At 37.8% G+C, this 11,342-nt stretch overlaps 1 long non-coding RNA gene across 1 annotated transcript; it reads left to right on the forward strand.

Moving 5' to 3' along the window:
• The first annotated feature begins 4,324 nt into the window (after nt 1-4,324).
• Nucleotides 4,325-10,359, forward strand: LOC121013128 (uncharacterized). Its single transcript, XR_005782516.1, has 3 exons — nt 4,325-4,440; nt 4,810-4,918; nt 10,311-10,359. It is a non-coding gene; the product is annotated as an uncharacterized LOC121013128 (long non-coding RNA).
• Nucleotides 10,360-11,342: the final 983 nt, after the last annotated feature.

An 11,342-nucleotide genomic window follows, 5' to 3' on the forward strand; every position in this document is an offset into this window, starting at 1 on the left:
TAGGCAGGACTGGCTGATAAATTTGTCCTGTGAAATTGGATGGATCTTGTTTCCTGTCTTCCCCAACCTTACCCCCACTTTTCAACAGTGTGCCTTCCCTGCACTGATAAACTAGGTGTTCAGCTATAGGGAAATGTTTCAAACTGCCATTGTGATTGGTATGAGGCAAGACAATCTAAGAAGAAATGTTCTCATGCCTAGAAAGAAAAATTCATCCCCAGAGAAGAAGCAGTCTTGCTTGGTAAATCCAGCATAGGGACAAACCAATATATTCCTTCTGGGCCTGTGAGCACCTGGAGAGAAGAATGGCTATGGATGAAAATAGATTCAGCTTTTTTTAAAGTTTGGCATTATAATGAGGAGCAAAATAACTTTGGCCTTCCTGTAACTGAGCTGAACACAGAGAGAAAGGTCATTTTCCCCTTCAACTCCTCTAGAGCATTTTTTATTTCATAAGGAGAATTGGCATGGACTGGCTTTGGGCAATGGTGGCTGATTATCAGTAACAAGTGACTGATGATAGACCAAGCGGTAGAACAATGGAAATTCCCAGAGATACTTTAAGAACAGGAGCTCCAAAAAAGTCTGGACTTCACACATGGGTTAGTGAGCACTAGAACTCTCTGGGCTTTAGTATGAATATTAATGAAATTGTAATTGCATTCATAGGCTTGGAATATTATAGTAAAGGCATCACTGATTCAAGTTACACAGATTTTGTGAGTATTGTATAACAAGTTTCTTATGTTATTTATTCTACTCAGTATTACATTTATGTTGAATAGACTTTAATAATTCTTTACATTCAGGCAATCTGTCTTGTCACATATCACAAATAAGCAAGTCTGATTGTGTGAATCACACATTTCTGGCTGCTCAGAAGAAAAATGACCTCACATTTGAGAGTCAGCAAAGGGGAGTTCCATGCCCTGCCATCTGACTGTATCTCCATAAATCACCTCATTACTCTGGCCCCAGCTTCTGATTGGCCTCTTAGGATGTTCACCACTGTTCTATGTTTACAATAAAAAATTAAGCACATGGTTTAGGTGATATAAATGGAGAAGGAAGGTACTAGTGGCCGTTATGTTTTTGGCACATGTAGTAGAGACAGAATTTCCTCATTTGAATCCTAATTTTGCCGCTTATGGTAGTAAAATGGGTCAAATTATTTAATTTTTTGCTTCTGTCATCTGTAAAACAGGAATAAACATTACATTTAACTCATCTTGTGGTGAGCATTAAATGAGCTAATGAATACTAAGCTCTGATAAACCTCAATGCATAATAAACAAACGTGTTTGAGCTTTGAAACTTTTCTCATAGAGTCAATTTGAATGTTTCCATCTTATAAGGTTGTCTTAAAATCTTTTGGTACCATTTAGAAAGTGATTCAAAATAAAGATGCCTAAAATATATACATTGAAAATTTCAAGATGATCTATATTTGGAGAGATATGTGAATAAACATAATTTAGAATGCTACTTGACAGAGGAGTATAACTTAATAGGAACTTAGGCATCTATCTACTTGTACTTATTTCCTTTTCTTTTGTTCATAGACTTGTGTACCGTATTTTTATAAATAAAATGTAGTTCCCTTCCATTCTCATCCCCATTTTCTCTGTCTCCATTGTTATGTCCTCCTGTTGACACATAGTAAGCCCCCGGTTAGTTAAGAGAAGAAAACATATAATTGAAATGATCAACTAAAAGAATAGAGGTTTTGGGGTGGAAAGAGTGCACTATGGGTTTTTCATCAAATGGAAAATCCACTTCATTTGGAAAGGTGTTGTTTTCTTTCTTTCTCTCCACCCTCCTCCTTTATTCCTTCCCCTTCTTCCCTTTCTTCCTCCCTTCTTCCCCTTCCCCATTGCAAATGGTCCAACTATAGGTTAGTTTGTTTGCAGGCAGTCACACAATTGCTTATTCATCCAAAAGATTTACTTAGCACACACTACAAGTTGAGCACTGAGAATAATATTTTCGGGTTAGGGTAACCACCGTGAGCTGGCAACTGTTCCTTCCCACCTCCCTTCCCTGAACTCCCAAGGATTGATTTTATGTAATATATTTTTTTTCCTAAATTATCTGAGACAAAGTTACTCCAGAGAAGTAACATTATGCTCTTCTGGGTCATTAATTGTATTGATGTTGGGATAAATTTCAGGGAGAGAGCCTGTTGGGACAAGAAAATGGCATGGATAGTTTTAGAGACAACACTTCAAAAGTAAGGGACTTTGGAGAACTAAAGAATAAATATAAGATTATGGTCTTTTGGTTACTTGTTACAATATACAAAACGCTTGGGAGTCCTGAGTACCTACTCCCTGAAGCCAAAGTTCAATAAAAGCTCTGTATCATTGCAACTGTGAATAGGCAAAGGGGAGGAGTTTCACATACACATCATAGACAGGTGTTTGTCTTGCACAGCACCAGGAAATCTCCCATATCCCCAAATGGTTTCCTGTTCCCGGCATGTACACACTCAGTCCTATTGGAAAGTATACTTTACTATTAAAGATCCACTAAAGATGTGCAATGCTTCTGTGGAAATACTTTTAACTTTTTTTTAATGTTTATTTATTTTTGAGAGAGAGAGAGAGAGAGAGAGAGAGAGAGAGAGAGAGAGAACGAGCAGGGGAAGGGCAGAGAAAGAGGGAGACACAGAATCTGAAGCAGGCTCCAGGCTCTGAGCTGTCAGCACAGATCCTGATGTGGGGCTTGAACTCACAAACTGTGAGATCGTGACCTGAGCCAAAGTCGGATGCTTAACAGACTGAGCCACCCAGGCACCCCTGTAGACGTACTTTTAAACCCAAACCCTCCTTGGAAGCATACAATTATTTTTATAAATAAAGATTTGGAGGTCATCTCTTGGGAACTAGGAAAGAGCATCTGAAATTCAGAAAGAGGCAGGCAGTTTTACAGCACACAGTAAGAAAAAAAGCTGAAAGTCCCCTGGAGATGCCCTGGTTACCAGGTCACAAGTAAGGAGAAGGAGCACAGTGCTATAGAGTCCAAAGTCTGCCTGTTAGGGGCCAATGGGCAGAGATCAGATAGGCTCACGGTTGCACCAAGTAGTTCTCTAGCCAGTGGCTGATGCCTGGATTTGAAGAGTGGGACCCTCAATCTTGAGGGTCATTAGGGCAGGACTGTGAACACAGCTTGGGTGTTAATGAAAGGAGCAGACTGGAGAAGAACCAAGGGCAGGCCTGACACAGAAAGCTGATTAAGAAGAAGGTTTCAAATGAGAAAGCAGTAAGGAGAGTTGTAAAGAAGTCTTCTGGTCTGTGGTTTTCTATACCAACCTTTGGTCTCAGAAATCCTTTACATGCCTAAAAATTACTGGCAATCTCAAAAGCAGTAAATTGTCTGTAGCAGCATATTTTCAATTGAGAATATAAAGAAAATCTGGTCACACAGAGGTCTGTATTTGTAAGTGAAGAGAGTATTATAAAAACCTTTTCAATACGCTACCAGAACTCAAGAAGTGGTAATTCCTTACAACTCAGTTGCGGTGCAGATTCTGAAACCATATCCATGATGTTACCTTAAAATCCATTGGTCTATCTTGTACCTAAAATAGATGTTGTACTCATGCATGATTTTGTGATATGCATTGGTCATTTAAAAATTGTTAGCGCCGCAAGTAATGTAGCCTTTTCTGTATTGACGGTTCTCATTATACAATGTTAAAACGTGTTAAGATTGCCATTGATTTCATTAGAGATGTTTCTGTATTTCAGATGCTAACAAGCTGATGGTGGCAGGTACACATTTTCTAAAATTCTAAATTTTGTTTGAAAGCTTGAATTTTATCATTGACCACAAACGCTATCAGTTTTGTGTGAAGTGACAGGCTTGCTTGGTCGATTGCCGAGAAAATAGCTGCCAAACGCCCAATTCTGAAGAAGCATAGACTATTCCTCTGTAATTCTTTGTGGTCAAAATGGTATTCCTCAGGATGTTAGCTCCTGGAGGAGATGGTGTCGCAGGAACGGGATTTTCCTAACTGCCTGATGTTTTTCAAAAATGGGCCAAGTATAGAAACGGCAGTCTCGAAGACATTGGGAAATGATCTCCGAGAGAGAGATGGAAAACACATGATGTGTCTCTGTAATTGTTCCAGTTTACAGCCTTGGAAAGTTTCCAGGTCATGGTGTGTGTGTGTGTGTGTGTTGGCGGGGGGGGGGGGGGATCAGATTGCCCAAGTGGAGGAGGTGGAGCTGACAGGTGGGGCAGAACAGGGCAGCTAGCGTTAATGGGATAAGGTACAGGAAAGGAGACAACTGGCAGAGAAACCTGGAGGTGTGCAGAGAGCTCTCTACTGCTTAGTAATCAGCATATGCTTGTAACAAAGCATGTCCGAGGTCAGAAAGAATCACTCACAGGATTAGAGGTTGACAGTGCTATGATCCTCCTTGTGTGTGTCTTTTGGTGAATATACATATACATTTCTGCTGGGCAAATGCCTAGGAGTGAAACTAGATTGATGGGGTATGTGTTTATTCACCACTAGGAGATGTATCAACTTTGACTCCCACAGTGGTGCCAGTTTTCCTACATCCTAATGCTTCTGTTGTCTATTGTTTTTATTTTGGTCATTCTCGTGGGTGTAAAATATCATCTCATTCAATTTTAATTTGCATTTCCCCAATTACAATGGAATCAAGTTCCTTTTTATATGTTCATTGGCTTTGTTCATATAGCCACTATGGTATAGCTAATCATTAAAATAACTTCGTAATAAAAATCCATTTCTTGTCTTATTGAGTTAACAGAGCTTTGTTTTTTCCCCTTCTCTAGAAATAATGTACTCAGATATCAAAGCCTAGAGGAAATTCTTTGTCAGAGTTGTTTGACCACCTCGGGAACAGTCCACTGAAAATCTGAAATTTAGGAAAAATACTATTTAGTAAGTAGCTTTGGAAAAGCTTCATTGATTGCACTGGCCGGAAATATTTTACCAAATTGAATAAGTCTGCTCAAGTTTTAATTAGCAGGTGGGTGATAAGATCTCGAAATGAACTGAATAGCAAAGCCTTCCCCCTCATGGCCTTGTGGGGAAAGCTTGCTATTTTCAACCTTGATGTTAGACCAACTCACCTCACAGAGTAAGAAGCTTGGGGATGTGGGGCAGAGGGTGTTGTCATGTGATCCTGGTAAATTTTTTCTCCACACAATTAGAACAAATTGACAGATCTCTGTCAACTTTAGAAATAACTTGGCTATGTAAATAAAAATAAGACTACATTGAAGGGGGCATCTGGTGGTATAAAAATAGACTGCACATGGCCCAGTGAAAATTAGCTATCATGAAAGGGTTTGCTAATTATTTTTTCTTTGGTGCTGTCATTCCTGAAATACCTCTACCACCTGAGGCCGTATGCTTAGCTTTTCTCAAATCACTTGACTTAAGTGCTTAAAAAAATTGTAGTGGGTTTTTAAATATGCCGGAAGCATAATCCCGATTAACATAAAGAATCTATAAGTCACAGTAGCCCTGACAAAGGTACTAATGGGCATCATTAGACTTTCTACAGTGCCCCCTAGGTGAGAGCAAAGCCTGTGAAGCCTCCCACGTAAAACAAAGTATCACAACATAAATAGACATGAACTAGCTCCCTGACCCAGTGCTTCTGCCTGGGACATTTTGTACGATTCATTTTGATGAGACCCACAGTTTTTCATTACACTGCTAATGCCACTCACAATAATTCATGATTGCAACAACTAAGGGAATGTTTTAGAAAAAAAAAAATGGAAGAGACTCTTTGTCTTAATTATGTCTCCGCAGTGAAAATACAATTGGGTGAATCATCTGTTAAGTTTTGCATTTTTAGCTGTTTAAGTAAATAAAATAAGCAGTGATTCAAAGAGCAGGTATCTTAAATACTGTTGGTGATAAGGAATTTGGCTTCTAGTCTAGCTATAGATTTTGGTTACTTGTGCACCATTGTAGTTTTAGGGAAACAAAACCAACAATATTTAGAAGACGTTACTAAACCTGAAGATTGGGCATCATGCTAATAGATCCGTTTGCATTGATACTTCCTTCTTCCCACTGATTGCACAAGTTAAATATATTATTTCTATTCTGCAGATAAGGTAACTGGGGCTTAAAACATTTGCATCCCTTTTCTTTTTCCTTTTTAATACTCTGACTCCTTAGAAGTTTCTTTGCTAGTCTCTTTTTTCTCCCCTGCCCTTCTGGGCAGTGTCTCAACTCCTGTTGTCTTTTCTCCCCTACAGTCTCCAGGAAAATTTGACTTACATTATGGTTTCCTATAGGTTTGGGTAATGATACAGAAACTGTTAAATACACCACTAATCCAGTGTGGAAGCCAATGAGAGACAAAGGATCTTAAGCATTTTGCGTATTTCAAATAACTTTTTAAGTTAAAAATGAAATGGAAAACAGTGACCGCACAGTGTTTACTTCAGTTAATGAATTATGTGGAATCACTACTCTCTGTGCCCCTTGAGAGAAAAAAAATCCTATATCTTATACCTACTTATGAGGAATTAGACAACCATTGACATAGAGCAGGCACTTGGTAAGTATTCAAGAAGTAAAATAATACTAATATGATTTTATTTTATTTTTTTATTTATTAAAAAAATTTTTTTAATGTTTATTTATTTTTGAGGGATAGACAGAGCATGAGAAGGGGAGGGGCAGAGAGAGAGAGGTAGACACAGAATCCGAAGCAGGCTCCAGGCGCTGAGCTGTCAGCACAGAGCCAGATGCGGGGCTCGAACCCATGAGCTGTGAGATTGTGAAGTCGGATGCTTAACCAACTGAGCCACCTAGGTGCCCCACTAATATGATTTTAATTCCAATATTCCATCAAGTATGAGAAGTCCTGTCAGTTTAATGCAAGTCTTTTCAGAATTATTAAAAAGTAGGTGTGAGTACAACTTCTTGCCAACCAACAATAGCACACATTTATATGGAATGTTTACATAGCACTTTCTTCTTTAGTCTAATCCTTAATATATTTGGGATAATCACTCCCCTGAGTCATTTTGGGCATCAAGAGTTATGCCTAAAATCATGGTGATACGATTATGATCTTGGACTTTCAGACACGTTAGTATGAATATTCTGATGATTTCAAGGTTTATTAAAAAGTTATTATTGCAAGACATTTTGAAGTTCCCTGTATTTTATGAGAATAAAAGTTCAGTATTTATCCTTGTAGACAGTGTTGAGCCATTGATATTCTTAAACATTTTTTTTTTATTTTTTTATTTAAAAAAAATTTTTTTTTCAACGTTTATTTATTTTTGGGACAGAGAGAGACAGAGCATGAACGGGGGAGGGGCAGAGAGAGAGGGAGACACAGAATCAGAAACAGGCTCCAGGCTCTGAGCCATCAGCTCAGAGCCTGACGCAGGGCTTGAACTCACGGACTGCGAGATCGTGACCTGGCTGAAGTCGGACGCTTAACCGACTGCGCCACCCAGGCGCCCCAGATATTCTTAAACATTTTTAAAACCTTGAAATACGATAAGATTTGTGTTTGAGAAAAACACTGAAAGCATATGTAAGGGAAACATATATAATGAAGGGAAGGAAAACTAGAGGTAGGGCATTAATTTATAGAACCAGGTAAGAGATAATGACACCCCAAACTGATAGAGCAAGGATGAAGAAGAAAGGGCATATCGGAAAGACATTAAAAATATGGAATTAACAAAATTGGTAGCTAATGGGATGTGCAGAGCTGGGGAGCAGAAGTTTAAAATATATTGATCAAAGGGGATAAACAGAAGCCCTGAAACTAAGTTCCCAGGTGTGTCTGGGTGAAAGAATCATTAGGAGAGCAACAAGCTTGTTGATCTCTTTCCTTCCTTCAAATATACCTCCTGAGTGCCTTTTTTACGCCAGCCATTTTTCTAGGCTTTGGGACTTCACAGTGAATAAAACTCAGCTCCTCTCTCAAGGCACTACATTAAGGAGATATAGAATGAATACGCAAGTAAATGCAGCATACATAACATATTCTGGAGAAAAAAAATAAAAGCAGGATAAACTTTTACTTTGAATTGTGATGGAATAACGGGTATCAAACCGATATTCCCAAGAACACTTGTAAAAGCTAGCATAAAAAATAAATAAAGGAAAAAGACAGCAATTTGAAGACATCAGAGAATATCCAAGGTAACCAGGACTTCTGGAAAAAGATTCCAGAGGAAAAGGATGACACACAGATGTGAACCTGATATACTATGCACAATTTTTCCCTTGAGGAACACTTTTGAGGCATTTGCTGACTTCAAAGTTATGCATGTGTAGAACAGCTAAGAAACGAAGCTGAAGTAGTGACAAGAGGCTAAAAAAGCTAAAAGGAGTTTTTTGCAGTATCAGGAAAAAAAGTGAACCTGCAAGTAAGGAAGTGAGACTCTGGTCAACAACCTGGGACTAGGCCATAAAAATAAGATTCAGCAAGAATAAAGTACCATCAGTTGGATCCAGGAGGTCAACCGATATGTTATAGGGCTGCCAAAATAGCATTAAATACTCTTTGGAAGAAGATAGTGTTACCCAGTGGCTCTACAGCTTTTCATATATGATATCTGCCTTTTTCTTAACCTTAAAAAATTTTATTCCAATAGTTAACATACAGTGTTAGATTAGTTTCAGATGTATAATATAGCAGTTCAATTCCATACATCACTCTGTGCTCATTACAACGTAGTTCACTTCTTAACCCCCATCACCTGTTTTACCAATCCCACCCACCCACCTCCCCTCTGGTAACCATCGGTTTGTTCTCGATAGTTAAGAGTCTGTTTCTTGGTTTCTTTCTCTCTCTTTTCCCTTTAATCATTTGTTTTGTTTCTGAAATTCCACATATAAGTGAAATCATATGGTATATGTATTTCCCTGACCAATTTCACTTAGCATTATACTCTCTAGCCCTACCCATGTTGGTGCAAATTGGCAAGATTTCATTCTTTCTTATGGCTGAATATTACTCCATTGTATATATGTACCACCTGTTCTTTATTCATCTATTGATGAATGCTTGGGCTGCTTCTGTAATTTGGCTGTTATAAATAATGCTGCTATAAACATAGGGATGGATATTTCCCCTTGATCTAATGTTTTTATATTCTTTGGGTAAATGCCCAGTGTGGTGATTAGTGGATCTTAGGGTAGTTCTATTTTTAACTTTTTGAGGAACCTCCATACTGTTTTCCACAGTGGCTGCACCAATTTGCATTCTCACCAGCAGTGCATGAGGGTTCCTTTTTCTCCGCATCCTCACCAACACTTGTTGTTTCTTGTGTTGTTGATTTTAGACACTCTAACAGGGGTGAGGTAATATCTCATTGTGGTTTTGATTTGCATTTCCCTTATGATTAGTGATGTTGAACATCTTTTCATGTGTCTGTTGGCCATCTGGATGTCTTCCTTGGAAATATGTCTGTTCATGTCTTCTGCCCATTTTTTAGTTGGATTATTTGTTTTTGGGTGTTGTATTGTATCAGTTCTGTATATATTTTGGATACTTACCCTTTATTGGATATGTCATTTGAAAATATCTTCTCCCATTCAGTAGGTTGCCCATTAGTTTTTTTCACTTTTTCCTTCACTGTGCAGAAGCTTTTTATCTTGATGAGGTCCCAATGGCTTATTTTTGCTTTTATTTCCTTGACTCAGGAGACATATCTAGAAAAATGTTGTTATGGCCAATGTCAGAGACATTACTGCTTCTGGTGTCTCCTAGGATTTTGGTGGTTTCCTTGTCTCACATTTAGGTCTTTCATCCATTTTGAATTTATTTCTGTGTATGGTGTAACAAAGTGGTCCATTTTCATTCTTTTGTATGTAGCTGACCAATTTTCCCAACACCGTTTGTTGAAGAGACTATCTTTTCTCCATTGGATATTCTTTCCTGATTAATTGACCATATGATTTTGGGTTTATTTCTGGGTTTTCTATTTTGTTCCATTGATCTATGTGTCTATTTTTGTGCCAGTGCCATACTGTTTGATTATTACAGCTTTGTAGTATGACTTGAAGTCTGAAATTGTGGTGCCTCCAGCTTTGCTTTTCTTTTTCAAAATTGCTTGGCAATTTCGGATTTTTTGTGGTTTCTTATACACTTTAGCATTTTTTGCTTTAGTTCATGAAAAATGCTGTTGGTATTTTGATAGGAATTACATTAAATCTGTAGATCACTGGATAGTATGGATATTTTAAAAATACTTGTCTTCTAATCCATGAGCATGGAGTGTCTTTCCATTTCTTTTTTTTTTTTAATGTTTTTAAATGTTTTTATTTATTTTTGAAGGAGAGAGAGAGACAGAGCATGAGCGGAGGAGGAGAAGAGAGAGAGGGAGACATAGAATCCGAAGCAGGCTCCAGGCTCTAAGCTGTCAGCACAGAGCCCGATGTAGGGCTCGAACCCACAAACTGTGAGATCTGACCTGAGCCAAAGCCGGACGCTCAAATGACTGAGCCACCCAGGTGCCCCTTTTTCTTTAAAAAAATTTTTAATGTTTTTATTTATGTCTTTCCATTTCTTTATGTCGACTTCAATTCCTTTCATGAGTGTTTTATAGTTTTCAGATTATAGATCTTTCATCTCTTTGGTTAGGTTTATTCCTAGGTATTTTATTATTTTTGGTGCAATTTTAAATGGGATTTTTTTCTTAATTTTGCTTTCTGCTACTTCATTATTAGTGTAGAGAAATGTAAGAGAGATCTACACATTGCTTTTTTATCCTGTGACTTTACTGAATTAATTTATCAGTTCTAGTAGTTTTTTGGTGAAGTTTGTATGGTTTTCTATATAGAGTATCATGTCATCTGCAAATAGTGAAAGTTTTACTTATTCCTTACCAATTTGGATCCTTTTTATTTCTTTTTGTTGTCTAATTGCTGTGGCTAGGACTTCCAGTACCATGTTGAATCAAAGTGGTGAGAGTGGACATCTTGGTCTTGTCCCTGACCTTAGGGGGAAAGTTCTCATTTTTTTTCCCATTAAGTATGATGTTTGCTGTGGGTTTTTCATATATAGCCTTTATTATGTTGAAGTATGTCCCCTCTAAATGTACTTCATTGAGGGCTAATAGATTAGACAGAGTAGAAAAGATTAGCAAAGTGTAAAATAAATAGATTGGTAAGAAACATTCATATTCAAGAGCAGAAGGAAAAAATAGAAAATACAGAAAAGGGGCCAATGGAAAATGGCAGAAGGATCTAACCTGCATATATTTTGTGTCCCAGAAAAAGAGAAGAGTGAATAGAACAGAAAAAAAAAATTAAGGAGACATTGGTAGAAAATTTTCCAAAATGACAAAAGATATCAGGCCACATATTT

Source organism: Herpailurus yagouaroundi, unplaced genomic scaffold, assembly GCF_014898765.1.
Source record: "Herpailurus yagouaroundi ecotype Mexico unplaced genomic scaffold, PumYag 198, whole genome shotgun sequence".
Classification (NCBI taxonomy): Eukaryota; Metazoa; Chordata; class Mammalia; order Carnivora; family Felidae; genus Herpailurus; species Herpailurus yagouaroundi.